Raw genomic sequence first — 21,767 nt, 5'->3', positions numbered from 1 at the left:
ATATCCAACATGCTGATCTTGCTAAAGAGTGGAGGAGTGAACCATTGGATCGAGATCCTTTCCTTTTCTGTGACTGTGGGAGAATCAAATTGGAATATTTTAGGTTTTCTTTCTTTGATGGACTTCTGGGGTAGATTTAAAGCTTCACTGGAACCCAACTCTAAGGAGACCATTGTGGCCAGCAATTAAGATCCGTAGGGTTGAGGGCCAGCTCCTTTCTCTCTTCACTTCAGCTGGCCCTGGTCCTGATGCCGGCTCTGCCTCTTTGCTCCTCCTCTGACCACAACAGGACCTGCCTAGGTACAGACCTATGACCCTGGGTGGAAGAAGACAAGGGAGTTCAGGAGTGAAAAGGGAAGAGGGATTCTTATCTCTTTAACCCCTATACTCTTTGGAAGCAATGTGGCCTAATGGATAGAGCAGAGGCCTGGTAGTGCGGAGGATCTGAGTTCTATTTCCAGCTCTGCCACGTATCTGCTATGTGACTTCGGGTAAGTGACTTATATTTTCTGTGCCTGAGTGACTCATCTATAAAATGGGGACTAGAATCCTGGTGTTCTGTTTCCCAGGAGCTGTGCTTTTTCATCGGATCAATGGTAGGGCTCACCTCCATCAAGGGAAGTGAGTCAAGAGCCAGGAAAAACCAACGGCCCAGTTCCCAGGGACTCAGCAGCCCTGGGGAAAAGACATATTGCTCTGGCATGAACCCTTACATTAGTCACTTACATTGAGTACCTGGCACATAGTAAGCTCTTAACAAATACCACATTTATCATTATTATTATTATTATTACTCCTCTATCTTTTCTTCTCCTTCTTTCTTCTCCTCCTCCTTCTTTGCTCTCTCTTCTAGTCTTTCTTTCTCTTTCATTCTGCAGGATATAGATAAAAGTACATTGTATCTTACAGGAACTCACCAGGATCAAACAATGAACTTTGTTAATTTATACCTGTGAACACACACACACACACACACACACACACACACACAGAGTATATATATATATATATATCATATGTAATTCCCCTACATATAAATCATTTATTATTATTATATATATGAAGTAGCATGGCAAAGAGGATAGAGCATGGGTCTGGGAGTCAGAAGGTAATGGGTTCTAATCCCAGCTCCACCATTTGTCTGCTGTGTGACTTTGGACAAGTCACTTCACTTCTCTGGGCCTCACTTACCTCATCCGTAAAATGGGGATTGGGACTGTGAGTCCCATGTGGGACAGGGATTGTTTCTAACCCGATTTGCTTGTATCCAGGGTTTAATACAGTGCCTGGCACATAGCAAGTGTTTAACAAATACCGTAATCATTATATATGTGCTTAGAACAGTGCAGACACATAGTAAGCACTTACCAAATGCCATTAAACATTCCCACCTTCCTCCAACTACACACATGTATATGTGGGAGGGCAGTTTTTTATATATATAAATAAAGATGTAAAACCCTTACTGTGTGCTAGGTACTGTCCTAAGCACTGGGATAGATACAAGCTAATCAGATTGGATACAGTCCATGTTCCATTTGAGGCTCACAGTCTTAATTCCCAATTTACAGATGAGGTAACTGAGGCACAGAGAAATTAAGTAGTTATATCTGAATTATTAAGAGAATGTTGCCTGGAATCCTATTTTCACTGTGGTGTTTTTGTCTGAAATTTTGAGCAGGCACTTGAAAAGTGTGATCCACTTTCTTTGTTTTATATTTGTAAGTACAGAATCAAGTGATCACATGAAATCTAAAAATTTGGGATTGCATTAAAAAAGGGAGTTCTTTTATGGCAGTGTATAGTTTGCTTTATTATGTATGTCAACATCATTTTATTAATTGGAAAGGTGTGCATTTCTGTTTATTAATAAAGTTGGTTTATAGTCACTTTCTTCTTTTTTATTACACCTTTTCATGACTTTGTTTCTGGTAGTTATTTCAGTGATGAACCTATTCATATTTTTTGTTAGATGCTCAATTTTTCAGTGTTTTACAATTCTCATGTTACTTTTACTCTAAAGTGTAATACAGCATAAATGGTAGGGGATACAAGCCCAAGCATGTTTCTTTCTTTCTTTATTTTTTTAACAAAGCCCTGTCAAAATCCACTAAGCTGTTTTTCAATCACAGACCGCCAAAAAAAGTAATTAGCTCGTGTTTTGAGTGTGTTTATACATTCCTTACCTTTAAGCAAATGCTTTCTTTTTTAAAATGACAAGTTTGTTGGCTATTTTCTTAAGAGGATTTTTGTTTTGTTTTGTTAAAAAAAAATCCTCTAATGTGGTTTAGTTATTAAATTTAGAAAAACAGCCACAAAGAGCCTGGATGACTCCCTTCACAAAGGATTTCGTTTCTGTGCCTAATTTGTTCCACACCAGAAGACATCAGGAAAATCTCAGCAGTTGTTCCTCTGGATATCTGTCTGGTGCCCAGGATGAAATGGGGAGGCTTTCTTCCTTCCAACTTTCAGGTTGATAATCAGTTGAGGGTGACATCTACTTCCCTTCCCTTTCCACAAGTCTCCTCTCTATCCAAGATTTCGCTTGCATGTTGTTGTAAGAGCCTCCTATCAGGATGGACAAATCTGAGTCGAAAAGACTCTCTGGAATCTAAGCTCGACATGGACAGGGAATGTGTCTGTTTATTGTTATATTGTACTCTCCCAAGTCATCTCTCAGGGTCTCACCTGGAGAGTTTCTAGTATTCTACCAGTCTCGACTATGGGAGGGAGATTCGGGCAGAGGCATATCCATTCCATTCCTAGCTTGGGCAGTAGCTAGTGAGTGGAAGGCAATCTGCCACATTTCAAAACTTCCCTGGGTTGGGCAGCAGCGGCATGGGAGAGAATAGAGGGCAGAGACTCATGTTTACTGCACAGAAGGAGGCAATGGTGAACCACTTCCATATTTTTACCAAGAAAACTCTATGGATACACTACCAGAACATTGCAGATGGAGGTGGGACATTCTGGGAGAGATGTGTCCATGGCGTCGCTATGGGTCGGACATGACTCGACAGCAACAACTCTCCCAAGCCCTTGATAAAGTGCTCTGCACAAAGTAAGTGTTTAATAAATACCATTGATTTATTGATTGATTCAGGGCCAAGGCCTCAGCAGAGGAATTGATTATAGTGAGAGTGGCTTGCAGAGTGACACTGAAACTCTCTCAGCCCTGCTAATTTTATTCCTGCAGGGACATGGAATTCAACCAGATAGTAGGCTTCCCCTATAGACTGTAAGCTCCTTGTGGGCAGGGATCACATGACCTACTCTATTGTACTTTCCCAAGTGCTTAGTACAGTGCTCTGCGTACAATTAATAACATCAACTGAGTGATCATAGGCAGGCAGAGATGCAGCAGTGGATAGAGCACAGGCCTGAGAGTCAAAAAGTCATGGATTCTAATCCTGGCTCCACCACTTGTCTGTTGTGTCACCTTGGGTAAGTCACGTCACTTTTCTGGGGCTCAGTTACCTCATTTTTAAAATGGGGATTGAGACTGTGAGCCCCACATGTGACAGGGAGTGTGTCCAACTCAATTTGCTTGTATCCACCCCAGCACTTAGTACAGTGCCTGGCACAAACACTTAACAAAATCCATTATTATTATTATGTGCAGTCTGCATCCAGTTTAGCTGACAGATTGAAGACTAGAACCCTGGTTGTTCTGTTTCCCAGGAGCAGGGTTCTCCCACCGGATCAGTGATAGGGCTCACCTCCATGAAGGGAAGTGTGGCAAGGGCCAGGAACAACTGACTTCCCAATGACCAGGAGCTCTGCAGACCTTTGAAAAAGTTTATAACTCTGGCATGAACCCTTGGAGGACCTGCTTGCTGGAGGCTTTATTCTCCTGTGGCTACACTCCTGCTGTCTTCCTCACTCATATCTTCCTCACTCTTCTCCCTGTAAGGGCATCAGAAGGACCACAGTGTCCTATAGACCCCTAAGAAAGTCCATCCTTTCATGAGTTGCAGGGAAGATTCAACCTTCTACTTCACAAGGTGCATCCCGATCTCAATAAGTATCCCTGATGGATTTATTATAGATTTTTTTGGGGTCTTTAAGTGCTTACTATGTGTCGAGCACTATTCTAAGCATTGGGATAGATACAAGTTGATTAGGATGGACACAGTCCCTGTCCCACATGGGGCTCACAGTCTAGGTAAGAGGGACAACAGGTATTGAAACCCCATAGAATCCCCATTTTACAGATGAGGATACTGAGGACAGGAGAAATTAAGTGACTTGCCCAAGGGCACACCACAGGCAAGTGGAGGAGCCAGGATTAGAAACCAGGTCCTCCGACTCCCTGGCCCGTGCTTTATCCACTAATAATAATATTAATAATTATGGTATTCATTAAGTGCTTACTATATGCCAAGCAATGTACTAAGCACTGGGGTGGATACAAGCAAATTGGGTTTTACTCAGTCCCTGTCCCACATGGGGCTCACAGTCTTAATTCCCATTTTACAGATGAGGTTACTGAGGCACAGAGAAGTGAAGTGACCTGCCCAAGGCCACACAGCAGACAAGTGGCAAAGCTGGGATTAGAACCCATGACTTCTAACTCCCAGGCCCATGCTCTATCCACTAGGACTTGCTGCTTCCCTGATATCCAAGTGGACAACTCTTTCCTCTCCAAGTGTTAAAGTTGGAATGTTGGTCTTGATGGAGTAGAGATGCTGACCCAAGGTGGCATCTTATGGTCTTATGAGGAGAAGGGAGTGAGAAACAGATGCCTGAATAGCCGTAAAGAAGGTAAACTCTAGAATTTTTTGGAACCACTAAAACCCAGGTTACAGTAAAAAAAATACAACCTATTCAAAGTCAGAGCTCATTCTCCAGCTCCTTTACAGCTTTCCAAAGAATTTCAGCCTTCTGGAAGAAACCCATGATTAGAGATTTTTACTTGTATTAGATCGGGTGCTTCTTGAAGGCAGGCAATGTGTGTTTTGTAAGGTCATTAGAGGCAGGGAATGTGTCTGTTTTATTGTTGTATTGTACTCTCCTAAGTACTTAGTACAGCGCTCTGCACACAGTAAACACTCACTAAATACAATTGACCGACTGTTTCTACTGTTCTCTTCCAAGAACTTAGGTCAGTGGTTTGCATTCAGTTTGCGCTTTATAAATACCACCGATCGATGATTACTCTGCTGATGGAGTGATATATCGGTGCCTGTACTACAAAGTAAACACTTCAAAAGATGCTGCTTGTAGAATTATCATCATCATCACCAACATCATTATTAACCTTTATTAAGGGCTCCTTAGATTCAGAACCCTGAACTAAATGCTTGAGAGGGGGATGCCTAGAAAAATCATAAGTTGGATTCCCTACCCTTCAGGAGTTTACGGTGACATAGGCCAGTGAAGTCCAAATAAGTTGACAAATATAATAATAATAATGTTGGCATTTGTTAAGCGCTTACTATGTGGAGAGCTCTGTTCTAAGTGCTGGGGGAGATACAGGCTAATCAGGTTGTCCCACATGAGGCTCACAGCCTTAATCCTCATTTTACAGATGAGGGAACTGAGGCAGAGAGAAGTAAAGTGACTTGCCCACAGTCACACAGCTGACAAGTGGCAGAGCTGGGATACGAACCCATGACCTCTGGCTCCCAAGCCTGGGCTCTTTCCACTGAACCACGCTGCTTCTATGTAATATGTCATAGCTTAAAGAAAAGGGAAATAGATAAAAATAATAAATAAAAATGGATAAATGCACCCATAGCAATCGAGAACAACGTTAAGAGTGCTGACCTGTACATGTGCTATATTTTTTACTGCTGACATTTAAATGGCACCTAAACTGGGACCCTTCTCCTATGAATCAATGCCTTACCGTGACAGGAGAATTTGCCAGTGAAGCTTAGGTCTTTGCGATTGAGAGATATTTTCTTGTCAGGGTTACCCTTAATGGAAAATTCAAAGCCGAAGCATCAAAGTTGATTTACCTGTGCTGGGCAGCAGCAGCACGGGAAAGAGTCAAAGGCGGATGATCAAGTAATCAAAATCTTGATCAAAGACAATGGCAAAGACTTAGGTTTCTGCTGTGCAGAAGAAGGCAATGGTAAACCACTTCCATATTTTTTCCCAAGAAAACTCTATGGATACACATACCAGAATGACTACAGAAGCATTGTGGCAGAATAATAATTCTGGTATTTGTTAAGCGATTACTGTGAGCCAGGCGCTGTACTAAGTGCTAAAGAAAGGGCATTCTGGAGAGAACATGTCCATGGATGGAGTCGCTATGAATAGGAAACCACTCAACAGCATTTAAAACAAAAAAAAACTCAGGACCCACATTTGGACACAAATGATCCCATCTTACTAATAACATGACTGCTGGTAGTCTGCACACTGGCCAAGTAATGTGCAGGAGTGCCAGTCTTTCATGAACAAACGTTTAGTATAGTGCTCTGCACACAGTAAGCGTGCGATAAATCCGATTGAATGAACTCCAGGAAGGCATGAGAATATCCCCAGATATTTTATTTGGGAAAATGAGATTGTCGCATAAGGGAAAATGCAGTTGATGGAGTAATGGTTCTAACTATTTTGGCTTTTTTCCTGGAATAATTAAGCCCAGAATTTCCAGAGAATGTATTAGAGCTTTTAATTTGAAATCTCTTATAGAGTTTTAGACAAAAGAAAACAAAACAAAAAAAACCCCCAGCATTAACTAGCTAAAGAGAATTCTATTCTCTGATATAATTAAAAAAAATTAATTCAGGGAATTTTGAGGAAGCAGCTTGACCTAGTGGAAAGAGCATGGGACTGAGATTCCGAGGACCTGTGTTCTAATTATGGCTTTGCCACTTCCCCGCTAAGTGACCTTGGGCAAGTCACATAACTTCTCTGTGACTCTGTTACCTCATCTGTAAAATGGCGATTACTTAGACCATTAGCCCCATATGGGACTGTATCCAGCCTGATTACCTCATATCCACCCCAGTGCTTAGAACAGTGCTTGACACATGGTAAGCGCTTAACAAGTACCACTAATAATAGTGACAATAGCAGAATATTATAATAATATAACAGACAACTTTAGTAATAATAGTTTTCCCATAGACTCTTTCCATTAAGGTTTTTGTTTCTGGTTTAAGTTATCTATATGCTATGGTTTTTTCCCCCTGCATTTAAGAACCATTTTTATTGACCTATACATTTTCAGGAATGATTGTCTTCAAAATCTGTATCTTTTTCAATATCTGTTGACAAAACTTACAGCTGCTCTTTGCCAGTTTTGCCCTTTCACAGCATCACTTGGTGAGACTGACTTTAAGCAATCCCCCTGGGCTAAATTCCTTCCACAGATATTTGTGTGGGCACGCCCCAGGGAGGTCTCAGGGCAGTGGATGGAAACCAGCTGAGAAAGTTTTAAAGACTTCCTCCTCTTAACTATCCAAACTGAACTCAGTTCACAAGACTTCAAGTCATTTCCCTACAGCTCTGTGTACCTAAGTAATTTCATGGTAAATCTGAGCAACCAAATTTGGTAATTATGACTAAATAAACCATATTTTCCCCAAGAGAAGAGGTTCCTGTTTTCCTCTTCTATCTGATTCAGTTTTGTCTCTTTATCTGAGCAGACAACATCTATGCTGTGGAGAATCTGATATATGCATGCAGAGTCCCAGGTGAATAGTGGAAAATTTGGTCAAATTTATGATAGCTTCCCCATCTCCACCCTTGCAGTCTGCTAAAATTTATTTTGAGGTTTTTTGTTCACTTTCCTTTCACTTTTAACAAAGATAAAACCAAGATAGAGTGATGGAATTCAATGCAATCAGTATGGAGAGTCATCAACTTCATCACCAGTATTTATTGAGCACCTATTGTGGGGAAAGCACTGTATTGAGCATTTGTAGTCAAACAGGGAAAGTTGAAGACAGTCCAGAGTCTTGAAGGGTTTACATGAAAAAAGCATAGAGTTGCACAGTGGAAAGAGAAAAGGCCTGAGAGTCAGTGGACCCGGGTTCTAATCCTGGCTCTGACACTTGCCTGCTGTGTGACTTTGGGCAGGTCATAGCTTCTCTGAGCCTCAGTTTCCTCATCTGTAAAAGGGGGATTTAATATCCATTCTCCCTCCTATTCATGCTTTGAGTCCCAAATGGGACAGAGACTGTATCTGACCTGATTGTCCTGTATCTACCCAGCCCTTAGTAGAATACTTGACATATAGTGTTTTCCAAATGCCACAAGCATTATTATTAGTATTACAGTACTGCATATCCTTGCAGTACTTGGTGTTATCCTTGACTCCTCTCTGTCATTCAGCCCACACATTCAATCCGTCACCAAATTCTGTTGGCCCCACCTTCACAAAATCACTGAAATCCTCCTTTTACTCTTCATCCAAACTGCTCCATATTAATAAATCACTCATCCTATCCTGCCTGGATTACTACATCAGTCTCCTTGCTGACCTCCCAGTTTCCTGCCTCTCCCCACTTCAGTCCATACCTCACTCTGATGCCTGGATCATTTCTCTACAAAAACGTTCAGGACATGTCACGCCCCCTCTGCAAAAAATTCCAGTAGTTGCTTATCCACCTCCATAGCAAACAAAAACTCCTCACCGTTGGCTTTAATGGACTCCATCACCTTCCTCCCTCTTACCTCACCTTGCTTCTCCTCTCCTTCTACAACTCATCCCACACACTTCACTCTTCTAGTGCTAACCTTTTCACTGTGCCTCCATCTCATCTGTGTCACTGCCCATCCCTAGCCCATGTCCTGCCTCTATCCTGGAACACCCTCCCTCCCTCCTCAAATGTGCCAGACAATTACTCTCCACTCCTTCAAAGCCTTTTTGACAGCACATCTCCTCCAAGAGGCCTTCCCAGACTAAGCCTTACTTTTTCTCATCTCTCACTCCCTTCTGCGTCACCCTGACTTTCTCCCTTTGCTCCCCTTCCCTGTCCACCCCGGCCCCACAGCACTTATGTACAAATCTATAATTTTATTTATTTGTATTGATGTCTGTCTCCCCCTTTCTAGACTGTAAGCTTGTTGTGAGCAAGGAATGTCACTGGTTATTGTTATATTGTACTTTTCCAAGTGCTTAGTAAGCTCTCAATAAGTACAATTGAATGAATGAATGAATGAATGAATGACTATCCAGGATACGGCCCCTGCAATATACCTTTCGAATAAATTCCATGTGAGAAATGAGTTTCCAACTTTATGTATTTATCACTGCTCATCAACTGCTCAGGGTGTTTTCAAGGAAGGTTATTTTACCAGGCACTGAAGAATCAAACTTTAACTGCCTACACATTTATTGCCTTGTGAATTTACATCTCAGTCACATCTCTTCAGAAAACGCCCCAGGACCCAACATACTGTGTTTAGTTCTGTTAGTGTAGAGATGGGATTGTAATGAAAACTGACAAAAGAGTAAATTCCACACAGCCAAGACTATTGGATAACTCCTTGGATGAAGTTAGAGATCCAAGATTTCATGAGTCTGGCTTCCATTCATGGAAAGTTTGTCATAATGTACATGGGGGGTGGGGGTGGGAAAGACTCAGGAAATGCTTTTTAGGCAGTTTGGTGCTGTTAGAATGACCTTTAAAATGTGTATTGTCAGCTTAGCAGCCTAGACCCAAGGGGATGAAAATGATGAGAACTCAGGGTTGGCCACTTGGTTCAGTCTTTTACCCACACAGTTGTCCTCTCCTTCCTTCTTGTTCTCTCTTTGATCAGTCAGTCGTATTTACTGAGTGCTTACTGTGTGCAGAGCACTCTATTAAGTGCTTGGGAGAGTACAGTTTAACAGAGCTGGTAGACACATTTCCTGCCCACAAGGAGCTCCCAGTCTAGAGGGGGAGACAGACATTGGTGAAGTGGATAGAACGTAGACCTGGGACTCTGAAGGTTGTGAGTTCTAATCCTGCCTCTGCCACTTGTCTGCTGTATAACCTCGGGAGAGTCACTTAACTTCTCTGTGCCTCAGTTACCTCATCCGTAAAATGGGGATTGAGACTGTGAGCCCCAAGTGGTACAGGGCTTATGTCCAACCCACTTTGCTATATCCACTCCAGTGCTTAGTACAGTGCCTGGCACATAGTAAGTGCTTAACAAATATGATGCTTTTATTATTATTCCAGGTATGTATGCAATCAATCAATGGTATTTTATTGAGTACTTACTATGCGCAGAGCACTGTACTAAGCACGTGGGAGAGTATAATAGAGCTCATTAAAGCTGTGAGGCAGAGGGTGTTGTGAATACAGGTTGCAAATCCAAGTGCAAGGATAACTCAGAATGGAGTGGGAGAAGAGGAAATGAGGGTTTATGCTAGACTGTAAGCTCGTTGTGGGTAGGGAACGTATCTGTTAATTCTGCTGCATTGTTTTAAGACTAAGTCTTTTATGAGACAGAGACTGTGTCCAACCTGATTAAATTGTACCTATATGTACATAAGTGCTCAAGAAATACTCCCAATTGGTTAGAAGGCCGCCTGAAGGAACTGTGATTTCAAAAAGGCCTCAAAGATGGGGAGAGTCATTGTCTGTCAGTTATGAAGGGAGAGGGAGTTCCAGGCCAGAGGCAGGATGTGGGCAAGAGTGTGGCAGCGAGATAGATGAGATTGACGTAGAGTGAGCAGAGGAGTGAAGTGTGGGGGCTGGGTTGTAGAAAGCGAGAAGGGAGGTAAGAGCAAGGTGACTGAGAGCTTTAAAGACAATGGTAAGGAGTTTCTGTTTGATACAGAAGTGGAGGGGTAACCACTGGAGGGTCTTCTCTTTTCTCCTCTTGCTCTGAGATAGAGTTTCCATCCAGCCAAGGCTAGAAATTCATTTTCCAGGTTCCTCTCCAGGATAAGAAGGGGTGGCATGCTACATGGATTAGTTGGCTCGGGGGCACCTTCTCTCAAGGCAGGCCCACAGGTCCTAAAGTGTTCAGACCAAAGGCACCCTAACCCGGAGTGAGGATGTGTCTACACCCTCAGTGGGGTCCTGCCTGTAAAGGTGCCCAGAAACCAATGGGGAAGGAACTCCATTCCTGAGGATAACCCAGCTTGTGGTGAAAACTTGAACTGGAGTTTGGAGGGGCAGCCCCTGGTTTCCATGGCCATACAGAGAGCTCTATGGAGATCTGGATTTGCAGACTGTCAGCTCATTGCAGGCAGGAAACCTGTCTACCAGCTCTGTTCTATTGTACTCTCCAATTATAATCCTCTGCACACAGGAAGTGCACAATGAATACAACTGATCGATTTGGTTGATTGAAAGAGAGCTCCACCCTCAAAGCCTCCTGGATTTGCAAAAGGGCCCTAGTCTCCGAAGAGGAGTTCTGGTCTGCAGCTGAGGATAATAATAATGATGATGATATCTGTTAAGCACTTACTATGTGCCAAGCACTATTCTAGAGCTGGGGTAGGTACGAGGTTTTCAGATTGTCCCACATGGGGCTCACAGCCTTAATACTCATTTTATAGATGAGGTAACTGAGTCACCGAGAGGTAAAGTGCTAGCCCAAAGTCACTGACAAGCTGACAAGTGGTGGTGCCAGCATTCTAACCCATGACCTCTGACTCCCAAGCCCGTGCCCTTTCCACTAAGCCACACTGCTTCTCTAGAGGATGTCCCTTATGCGTTACCCTCACTTGCTCCTTTTGCTCTTTCCCACTCCCAGCTCCACAAGACTTAGGTACATATCTGTAATTGTATTTATTTGTATTGATGTTTGTCTCCCCCCTCCTAGACTGTTAGCCAGTTGTGGGCAGGGGGTGACTGTTTATGGTTATACTCTACTCTCCCAAACGCTTAGTACAGTGCTCTACACACAGTTAGCGCTCAATAAATACCATTTAATGAATGAATGAATGAATGAATATCCAAGGATAGCTATCACAATTGCCGACTGGAGGAGGTGGAGGAGTCAGTCTTTTGATGTCGGTGACGAGAAAGCACAGAAGTCATTAGACTGTGAGATTGGCTGGGAGAGCAGACTCTTGTATCCAAATGAAGTGGCAGCTTTATATCCCAAGCCCTAGCCAGAGACGCAGAATAGCAGAATGGGTTCCACAGCGCCTCTCACTCTCTCTCTGCCAAGAGACTGGTATTTGCCAAGGTTTGTCCCCAGCATCCTAGTCTTGGCCAGGGTCTGCTCTGCAGTTCCAGGCATGCTCATTTCCCCAAACCTCCAGGCATCAACCACTCTTGAACCTCTTTCCTCCTCCCAATATCTCCCTGCCCTCTGGGTTTTCCGCCACAGAAAGATAAGGCTCTGGGTCTTGCTGCTTCTTGGAGAAGTCCTCCCCAAAAGGAGCACAATCTCCTTAAAACAACAGAAACAGGCAAATGAGATTTGGATTGTGAAATACTAATAATAGTTGTGGTATTTAAGTGCTTGCTATGCACCAGGCACTATATTTAGCACTGGATTAGGTATAAGTTAAACAGGTTGAACACAGTCTCTGTCCCACATGGGGCTCAGTCTAAATTCCCATTTTACAGATGAGCTAACTGAGGCACAGAGAAGCTATATGATATGCCCAGAGTCATACAAGCAGACAAGTGGTGGGGTAAGGATTAGAACCCAGGTCCTTTTGATTCCAGGCCCGAGCTCTGCTTCTCCTAAATAAGGCATAGAATCACAGAATCCTAGAAGTGGTAGAGCACAGAAGAGGTCATCTGGTACAGCCCCCTGCCTCAGAGTAGCTGCATGATTTAAATCAGGATGGTTGGGATTTTTTTAATAGTATCTGTTAAGAGTTAGAATGTGCCAGGCGTTGTACTAAGCACTGTGGTAGATACAACTGAATCAGCTTGGACACAGTCCCTGTCCCACATGAGGTTCATAGGCTCAATCCCCATTTTACAGATGAGGTAACCAAGGCGTAGAGAAGTTAAGTGACTTGTCCAGAGTCAAACAGCAGAAAGGGGCAGAGATGGGATTAGAACCGAGGCCATCCTGCCTCCCAGGCCTGTTCTCTATCCATTCACTGTACTGTGCTGTTTCTCATGCTTTTCAAAAAACCTTCATTCTTTCCAATAAAGCTCTCCAAGAAGGAGGCTCCACAACTTCCTTCGGTATCACATTCTAGTATATAATCTTCTTCAGAGTCAAGAAATTCTTCCTTAGGCAAAGCTAAACTTTCCTGCTTTAAGATGATTTTCTCTCATTCTGTTTTAAATGGACTTAGGGATCAGGTGGTCTACTCTGATACAAACTTCTCATAGACTTTAAAAAAATATCAAATCACCCCTTAATGAAAGCCACCTTTCTTTACCTTTCTTCAAATTCATTCATTCATTCAATAGTATTTATTGAGTGCTTACTATGTGCAGAGCACTGTACTAAGCGCTTGGAAGGTACAATTCAGCAACATATAGAGACAATCCCTGCCCATTGAGGGGCTTACAGTCTAATCGATGACCTATCGTCTGAGTCTTTAACCTTATTTTTTGTTGCTGCTCTTCTCTGGACTTGCTCGAATTTATCCACAATGTTTTCAGAGTGCTGTGACTAAAACCAGACAAAAAACCTAATAGCAACCTCACAGCAGAATCTCAAATAAAATACTATTTCTCAGCTCTAGCTTGCATACTTCTCAATACCATTTTGATTTTATTAATAATGGCACTTCGGTGCTGGCTTATCATTTAATCATTGGTATTTACTGAGTGATTCCTTGTGTGCAGGTCACTGTACATAAACACTTGGGAAAGTACAATGCAACAGAGCTGGTAGACGTGATCCTTGCCCATAAGGAACATTCATTCATTCTTTCATTCATTCAGCAAGGAGGCTGATGCGGTAATCCAGGAGAGATAGGATGTGTGATTGTATTAACGTAATAGCAGTTTGGATGGAGAGGAAAAAGAGGTTTTTAGCGATGTTCAGTCCACTTGTGTTCAGGCTGTGGTCCACTTATGTATTTTTGCCTAATTAGTCTTTCCTCAATTGGTTTCTATTTTGTTTTCTTTTGCTGTTTTATAAATGATATTTGTTAAGCACTTACTATGTGTCCCGTGCTGTTCTAAGCACTGAGTAAACATAAGGTCGGGCACAAGTCCCTGTCCCACATGGGGCTCACTGTCTAAGTAGAAGGGAGAGTCTCCACTGTGCAGTAGAGGACACTGAGACACAAAAAAGTCAAAATGACTTGCCCGTGGCCACACAGCAGGCAAGTGGCGGAGCTAAGATTAGAACTCGGGTCCTGTGGGTTCCAGGCCCATTTCTCATCCCTAAATGTCCCCTATCTTGCACATGTCCCTATTGAATTTCCTCTTTGTGGGATCACCTTTCCAATTTGTCTGTGTTGCTTGAAATTCTATTCCTGGCTTCCACAAGGTTGGCAACTCTGCTTAATTTAGTATATGCACATTTGCTAAACGTGGTCTCAGTTCTTTCATCCAGGTAATCACTTAACAATTCCCGCTCACGGCATGGGCGCTCCTGCACCACTGTCGCTCTAACACCTCCTTAAACTGCTGCCAAGAGATGCATTGGGAAGCAGTGATGAAGGCCTTAGGTCAAGCAGCTCGTTGTTCCCCCTCTGAACACATGCTAGCAATGCTACCAAGGTACTGAAAAGCAGCATCTAAACTTTCTGCACAACACTGGACTGTAAGCTCACTGGGGGCAGAGAATGAACCCATTTGTTATTGTACTCTAATAATAATAATAATGTTGGTATTTGTTAAGCGCTTACTATGTGCAGAGCACTGTTCTAAGCGCTGGAGTAGAACAGGGTAATCAGGGTGCCCCACATGAGGCTCACAGTCTTAATCCCCATTTTACAGATGAGGTAACTGAGGCACAGTGAAGTTAAGTGACTTGCCCACAGTCACACAGCTGACAAGCGGCTCTACTCTCCCAAGTTCTTAGTACAGTGCTTTGCACCTAGTGCCCAATAAATATGATTGAATGAATGACTGATCTCAACATCAAGATGGTAGAGAATGAAGAATCTGTTGTCCTGCAGAAGGTTGGAGAATTAAGATACCTACAGGGAGACGGTAAACTCTTTGTGCACAGGGATGATGTCTCCGACCATCATGTTGGACTTTCCTACAACAGTGCTCTGCACACATAAAGAAGCAGCGTGGCTCATTGGAAAGAGCCTGGACTTGGGAGTCATAGCTCATGGGTTTGAATCCCGGCTCCACCGCTTGTCAGCTGTGTGACTGTGGGCAAGTCACTTCACTTCTCTGTGCCTCAGTTACCTCATCTGTAAAATGGGGATTAAGACTGTGAGCCTCATGTGGGACAACTTGATTACCCTTTATCTACCCCAGCGCTTAGAACAGTGCTCTGCACATAGTAAGCGCTTAACAAATACCAACATTATTATAAGCCCTCTTTAATTCTTCTCCCATTCCCTTATGCATCACCCTGACTTGGTCCCTTTATTCATTCCCCCCCATCCCAGCCCTACAGCACTTATGTACATATCTGTAAATTATTCATTTATATTAATGTCTGTCTCCCCTTCTAGACTGTAAGCTCGTTGTGGGCAGGGCATGTCTGTTTATTGTTATATTGTATTTTCCTGAGCCCCATAGAGTACCTGCACATAGTAGTGCTCAATAAAGACGATTGACTGACTGATAAATACCTGATTGATTGATTAAATTTGTGCCTTCACAGAAGCCTTTTCTGAGGGGATGTTTTTACGAGATGTTCTTCCCCTCGACTCTATTTATTGCCATTGTTCTTGTCTGTCCGTCTCCCCGATTAGACTGTAAACCCGTCAAACGGCAGGAACTGTCTCTATATGTTGCCGACTTGTGCATTCCAAGCGCTTAGTACAGTGCTCTGCACATAGTAAGCGCTCAATAAATACTATTGAATGAATGAATGAGCTAGACTTAGCAGAAAGGGCTGGGAGTCAGGAGACCTGGGTTCAAGTTCCACCTCTGCCAGTTAATTATTGTGTGATCTTGGGTAGGTCACTTATTCTCCCTGGGCCTCAGTTTCCTCATCTGTAAAATGGGGATACCGTAGATTGAGAGCCAACTGTGGGTCAGGGACTTGTATTTTCTCCAGTGTTGCTATGACATCACTTTTGTTTTTCGTTACCACATTTGGACATCAATGAATAGTCCATTTCGACTTGCAGCGTCAATCCAGGGTCGCTATTGTTAGCACTCAATAAATGCCATTAGTATTAAGGAAGTCCCAGTACAAGTATTAATGTGAATAGCAAATAGGCAATTCTCAGAGATCTTATCTACCAGGCAACCCCTAAGACTGTGAGCATGGCTTGACCTCATCACCAAAATTAGTTTGATATAAACCTGGATTCTAATCCCAACTCTGCCCCTTGTCTGTTCCGTGTCCTTACGGAAGTCAATCAATCAAACGGTCAATCAGTAGTATTTATTGAACACTTACTGTGTTCAGGGCACTGTACTAAGTGCTTATCTTGTCTTAAGTTGTTGAGTCGTCTCCAATCCATCGCGACACCATGGACACATCTCTCCCAGAACACCCCTCCTCCTTCTGCAATCGTTCTCGTAATGGATCCATAGAGTTTTCTTCAAAAACATACGGAAGTGGTTTACCACTGCCTCCTTTTGTGCAGTAAACTTGAGTCTCCACCCTTTACTCTCTCCGATGCTGCTGCGGCCCAGCACAGGGGAGTTTTGACTTGTAGCAGATTGCTTTCCACTCTCTAGCCACTGTGCAAGCTGGGAATGGATATGCCTCTGCTTGTCTCTCCCTCCTGTAGTTCAGACTGGTAGAGTACTAGAAACTCTCCAGGTGCGACCCTAAGAGGGGCACTAAATATCTGGGAGAGTACAATAGAAAAGGTATGTTCCCTGTCCACAACGACCTTACAGCCTAGAGGGGAAGACAGACATTAATATAAATAAATAAATTATGGATATTTACATAAGTGCTTTGGGCCTGAGGGAGGGGTGAATAAAGGATGCAAATCCAAGTGCTAGGGAGATACAGAAGGGAGTGGGAGAAGAGGAAAAGAGGGATCTGGGAAGACCTCTTGGAGTAGATGGGATTTTAATAAGGCTTTTATGGTGGGGGGAGTGTTCTTCTGTTGGATGTGAAGAGGGAAGGTGTTCCAGGCCAGAGGCAGGCAAGTCACCTCATTTTTCTCTGCCTCAGCCACCTTATCTATAACATGGGGATGAAGACTGGGAGCCCCAAGTGGCACAGGGATTGTGTCCAGCCCAATTATCTTGTATCTACCCCAGCATTTAGTACAGTGCCTTTTGCATAATAAGCACTTAACAAATGCCATTAAAAAATGTAAACAACTCAGAGATCAAAAAAAAGACTCACAGCAGCTTGTAATTAAGACACGAGGGAGGCCTTCAAAAACCTGTGATGTAACATGAGGATCAAACTAAGGCTTACATCTCCTCCTGCCTTTAGGACAATTCTACTTGGATGTTCTCTTACCACCTCAAACCTAAGGTGTTCAAGACAGAGCTCCTTATCTTCCCTCCCAAACCCTGTCCTCTCCCGTATTTTCCTGTCACTGTAGATGACACAATCATCCTTCCCGTCTCACAATCCAGTAACCTTGGTGTCATCCTTGACTCTGCTCTCTCATTCAACCCACATATCCAGTCCATCAACAAATCCTGTCAGTCTCATCTTCACAACAATGCCAAGATCTGCCCTTTCCTCTCCCTCCAAACCGCCTGCGCTAGTACAGCCACTCATCCTATCCCTCCTGGATTACTGCATCCTCCTCCTTTTTGACCCTGTAACCTCCTGCCTCTCCCCACTCCAGTCCATAATTCACTCCGCTGCCCAGATTAACTTTCTACAGGAACGTTCAGGGCGTCACCCCTCTCCTCAGAAATCTCCAGTGGTTGCCTATCCACCTCCATATCAAACAATAACTCTTCACTTTAGGCTTTAAAGCTGTCCATCACCTTGCTCCCTCCTACTTCACCTCCCTTCTCTCCTTCTACATCCCAGGCTGCAAATTTCACTCCCCTGATGTTAACCTTCTCACTATGCCTCCATTCACCTGTCTCACCCCAGACCCTTGGCCCATGTCTTATCTCTGACCTGGAACGCCCGCCCTCTTCAATCACTTTTCCCCTCTTCAAAGCCCTACTGAAGGCACACCTACTCCCAGAGGCCTTCCTAGACAAAGCCCCGCTTTTCCTCAGCTCCCCCTCCCTTCCATGTCACCATGACCCGCTCCCTTTTCTCTTCTCCCTTCCCCTCAGCACTTATGAATATATGTATATATCTATAATTCTATTTATTTATATTGGTGCCTGTCTCCCCCCGCCTCTCCCCCATACTTTGAGCCCTTTGTGGTCAGGGATTGTCTCTATTGCTGTATTTTACTTTCCAAGTGCTTAGTACAGTGTTCTGCACACAGTAAGCGCTTAATAAATACAATTGAATGAAATACATGTGGTGATGGATGGAGGTTAAGGTTAGAAATAGTCGGGGCTATCCTGAGGCTGCCACTTAATCAAGGATTTAGATTCATCACTAAAGACACTATATACGGTTCAGATCATGCTACTACAGCTCCACTGCCCCGTCAAGATAGCCTAATCCTCATCTGAATGCAGCTCCACAACATTTAGGTACCTATCTTTACACTCTGCTCTGTCTACTATAACAATAATAATAATAATTATGGTATTTTTTAAGTGCTTACTTTGTGCCAGGCACTGTACTAAGCACTGGGGTGGATACAAGCAAATCGGGTTGGACACAGTCCCTGTCCTACATGGGACTCACAGTCTCGATCTCCATTTTACAGATGAGGAAATGGAGGCCCAGAGAAATGAAGTGACTTGCCCAAGGCCACACAACAGACAAGTGGCATAGCAGGGATTAGAACCCAGGTCCTTTTGACTCCCAGACCCGTGTTCTACACCATGCTGCTTCTCATATTTATTTTAGTCTGTGCTTCCCACTCTACATGGTAAGCATTGATTTACTGCAGATGCTTAGAACTGTGATTGCACACAGTAGACACTCAGTAAATTCTGTTGGTGGATTAAAAAAACACATCTACTTTGTTATTGATGTATTTACCTGTAGTATTTATATTGACTCATACTCCTTTGATCAGTATCTAATAATAATAGATTTGTTTATCTATCTGTAATATTTATATTGACTTAAGTTCCTTTGATAATTATATAGTAATAAAAATAATGATTGTGGTGTTTATTAAGCATTTACTATGTGTCAAGTGCTGTTCTAAGTGCTGGGGTAGATATAAGATAATCAAGTCCCACATGGGACTCACAGTTGGAGGAGGAGGGAGAACAGGGGTTGACTCCCCATTTTGCAGATGAGGAAACTGAGGCCCAGAGAAGTATTGTGACTTGCCCAAGGTCACACAACAGGAATGTGACATAGCCAAAATTGGAACCTATCTCTCCTGCCCCCATCAAAAGCCACCCCCTCCACCTTCTCATCAGACCCCATTCCTTCGTACTCTATCAAAACTCTCACCCTCTCCCTTCTTCCCTGCCTCACAGTCATCTTAAACCATTTGCTCTCCAATGGCTTCTTCCCCACTGCTTTCAAACATGCCCTTATCTCCCCATCTTTAAAAATCCCTCCTTTGACTCCACAGCTCCCTCAGTTATCTCCCCATCTTGCCCCTACAATTCCTCTCCAAACTCCTCGAGCGAGTTTTCTTACACCCACTGTCTCAAATTCCTCTCCTTCTTGATCCCCAGCATTCTAGCTTCCATCCCCTTCACTCCACAGAAACCAGTCTCTCAAAGGTCACCAATGATCTTCTTCTTGCCAAATCTAACGACCTCTTCTCCATCCTAATCCTTGACCACTCAGCTGCCTGCCTCAGCTCTATAGAGCACCTTCTCTCCTGGAAACATTATCCAACCTTATTCAACATTATCAACCTTACTGACTCTGTCCTCGTCTGGTTCTCCTCATCAATCTGGCCAATCAATCTCAATCTCTTTTGCGGGCTTTTCCTCTGCCTCCCACCCCTTAACTGTGGGGGTCCCTCAAGGTTCAGTTCTGAGTCCTCTTCTATTCTCCATTTACACCCACTTGCTTGGAGAATTCATTCACTCCTATGGCTTCAACTACCACCACTTTGCAGATGATACCCAAATCTCCATCTCCAGCTCTGATCTCTCTCCCATCTCTCCAGCCTCCTGCCTTAAAGATATCTCTATTTGAATATTTGCCTGTTAACTCAAACTTAACATGTCCAAAACAAAGCTCCTTATCTTCCCACCCAAACTCTATCCTCCCCCTGACTTTCCCATCATAGTAGATGGCAGTACCATCCCTTTTGTCTCACAAGCTTGTAACCTTGACATTATTTTTGACTTCTCTCTGCCATTCAGCCCATATATTCAATCTGTTACTAAATCTTGATAGTAACACAGCATTGTTAAAGTCCATCCTTTCCTCTCCTTCCAAACTGCCACCATGTCAATACAATCACTCATCCTGTCCCTCCTGGATTATAGCATCAGCCTCCTTGCTGACCTAGCAGTCTCCTGTCTTCCCCTATCCAGTTCATACTTCACTCTGCTGCCCGGATCATTTTTCTACAAAAACATTCAGGACATGTCACCCCCTCCTCAAAAAACTCCAGTGGTTGCCCATCCACCTCCATCCCAGCTCTGCCACTTGTCAGCTGTGTGACTGTGGGCAAGTCACTTCACTTCTCTGTGCCTCAGTTACCTCATCTCTAAAATGGGGATTAAGACTGTGAGCCTCACGTGGGACAACCTGATGACTCTGTATCTACTCCAGCGCTTAGAACAGTGCTCTGCACATAGTAAGCGCTTAACAAATACCAACATTTTATTAAATAAAAACTCCTCACCATTGGCTTTAAAGCACTCCATCACTTTGCCCCCTCCTCCCTCACCTCGTTTCTCTCCTTCTACAACCCAGCCCTAAACTTTGCTTCTCTAGTGCTAACCTTCTCACTGTTCCCTCAATCTTGCCTGTCTCATTGACCCCATTTAGACTGTGAACCTGTCATTGGGCAGGGATTATCTCTAACTGCTGCCGATTGTACATCCCAAGCACTTAGTACAGTGTTCTGCACATAGTTAGCATTCAATAAATACTGTTGAATGAATGAAGGACCCCTATCCCACGTCTTGCCTCTGTCTTGGAATGCCCTCACTTCTCAAATCCGACAAAGACTCTCTTCCCCTTCAAAACCTTATTTCCTCCAAGAAGCCTTCCCTGACCTCCTTTCCTCTTCTCCCACTCCCTTCTGTGTAGCCCTGACTTGATCTCTTTGCTTTGGTCTTCCCCCTCCCAGCCCCATAGCACTTATGTACATATCTTTTTATTTATTTATTTTTTATTTGTATTGCTGTCTGTCTCCACCCACCCCCCACCCCCCCATCCCCGGACTGTAAGCTCTTTATGGGCTAGGAATGTCACTGTTTATTGTTGTATTGTACTTTCCCAAGCACTTATTACGGTGCTCTGCACACAGTAAACGCTAAATAAATACGATTAAATGAATGACTCCCGGGGCCGTGATCTTTCCACGAGGCCGTGATCTTTCCACGAGGCCACACAGTTTCTCATTTCATCAATTTATCTTTCCTTCTGTTCTCCACTAGATAGTAAGCTACTCAAGTTCACTGATGGACTCATGCTTTTTCTGGTTAGCTGGTAATAGATTACCAGTAGTTGGTTCTCAATAAATACTATGGATGATGCTGATGATGCCGATGATCACCACAGCACTTAGGTACATACCTGTAATTTAACTCATTTATATTAATGTCTGTCTCCCTCTCCAGACTGCAAGTTCATTGTGGGAAGGGAAC

At 43.4% G+C, this 21,767-nt stretch overlaps 1 non-coding gene across 1 annotated transcript; it reads left to right on the top strand.

Annotated features, from left to right (window-relative positions):
- The first annotated feature begins 2,670 nt into the window (after positions 1–2,670).
- LOC114810569 lies at positions 2,671–2,808 on the top strand. Its single transcript, XR_003758265.1, has one exon. It is a non-coding gene; the product is annotated as a small nucleolar RNA SNORA7 (small nucleolar RNA).
- Positions 2,809–21,767: the final 18,959 nt, after the last annotated feature.

The sequence above is a fragment of the Ornithorhynchus anatinus genome, chromosome 3 (assembly GCF_004115215.2).
Source record: "Ornithorhynchus anatinus isolate Pmale09 chromosome 3, mOrnAna1.pri.v4, whole genome shotgun sequence".
Lineage (NCBI taxonomy): Eukaryota > Metazoa > Chordata > Mammalia > Monotremata > Ornithorhynchidae > Ornithorhynchus > Ornithorhynchus anatinus.
The sequence above is the reverse complement of the archived record's forward strand: the minus strand, read 5'-3'. Positions and strand labels throughout refer to the sequence as shown.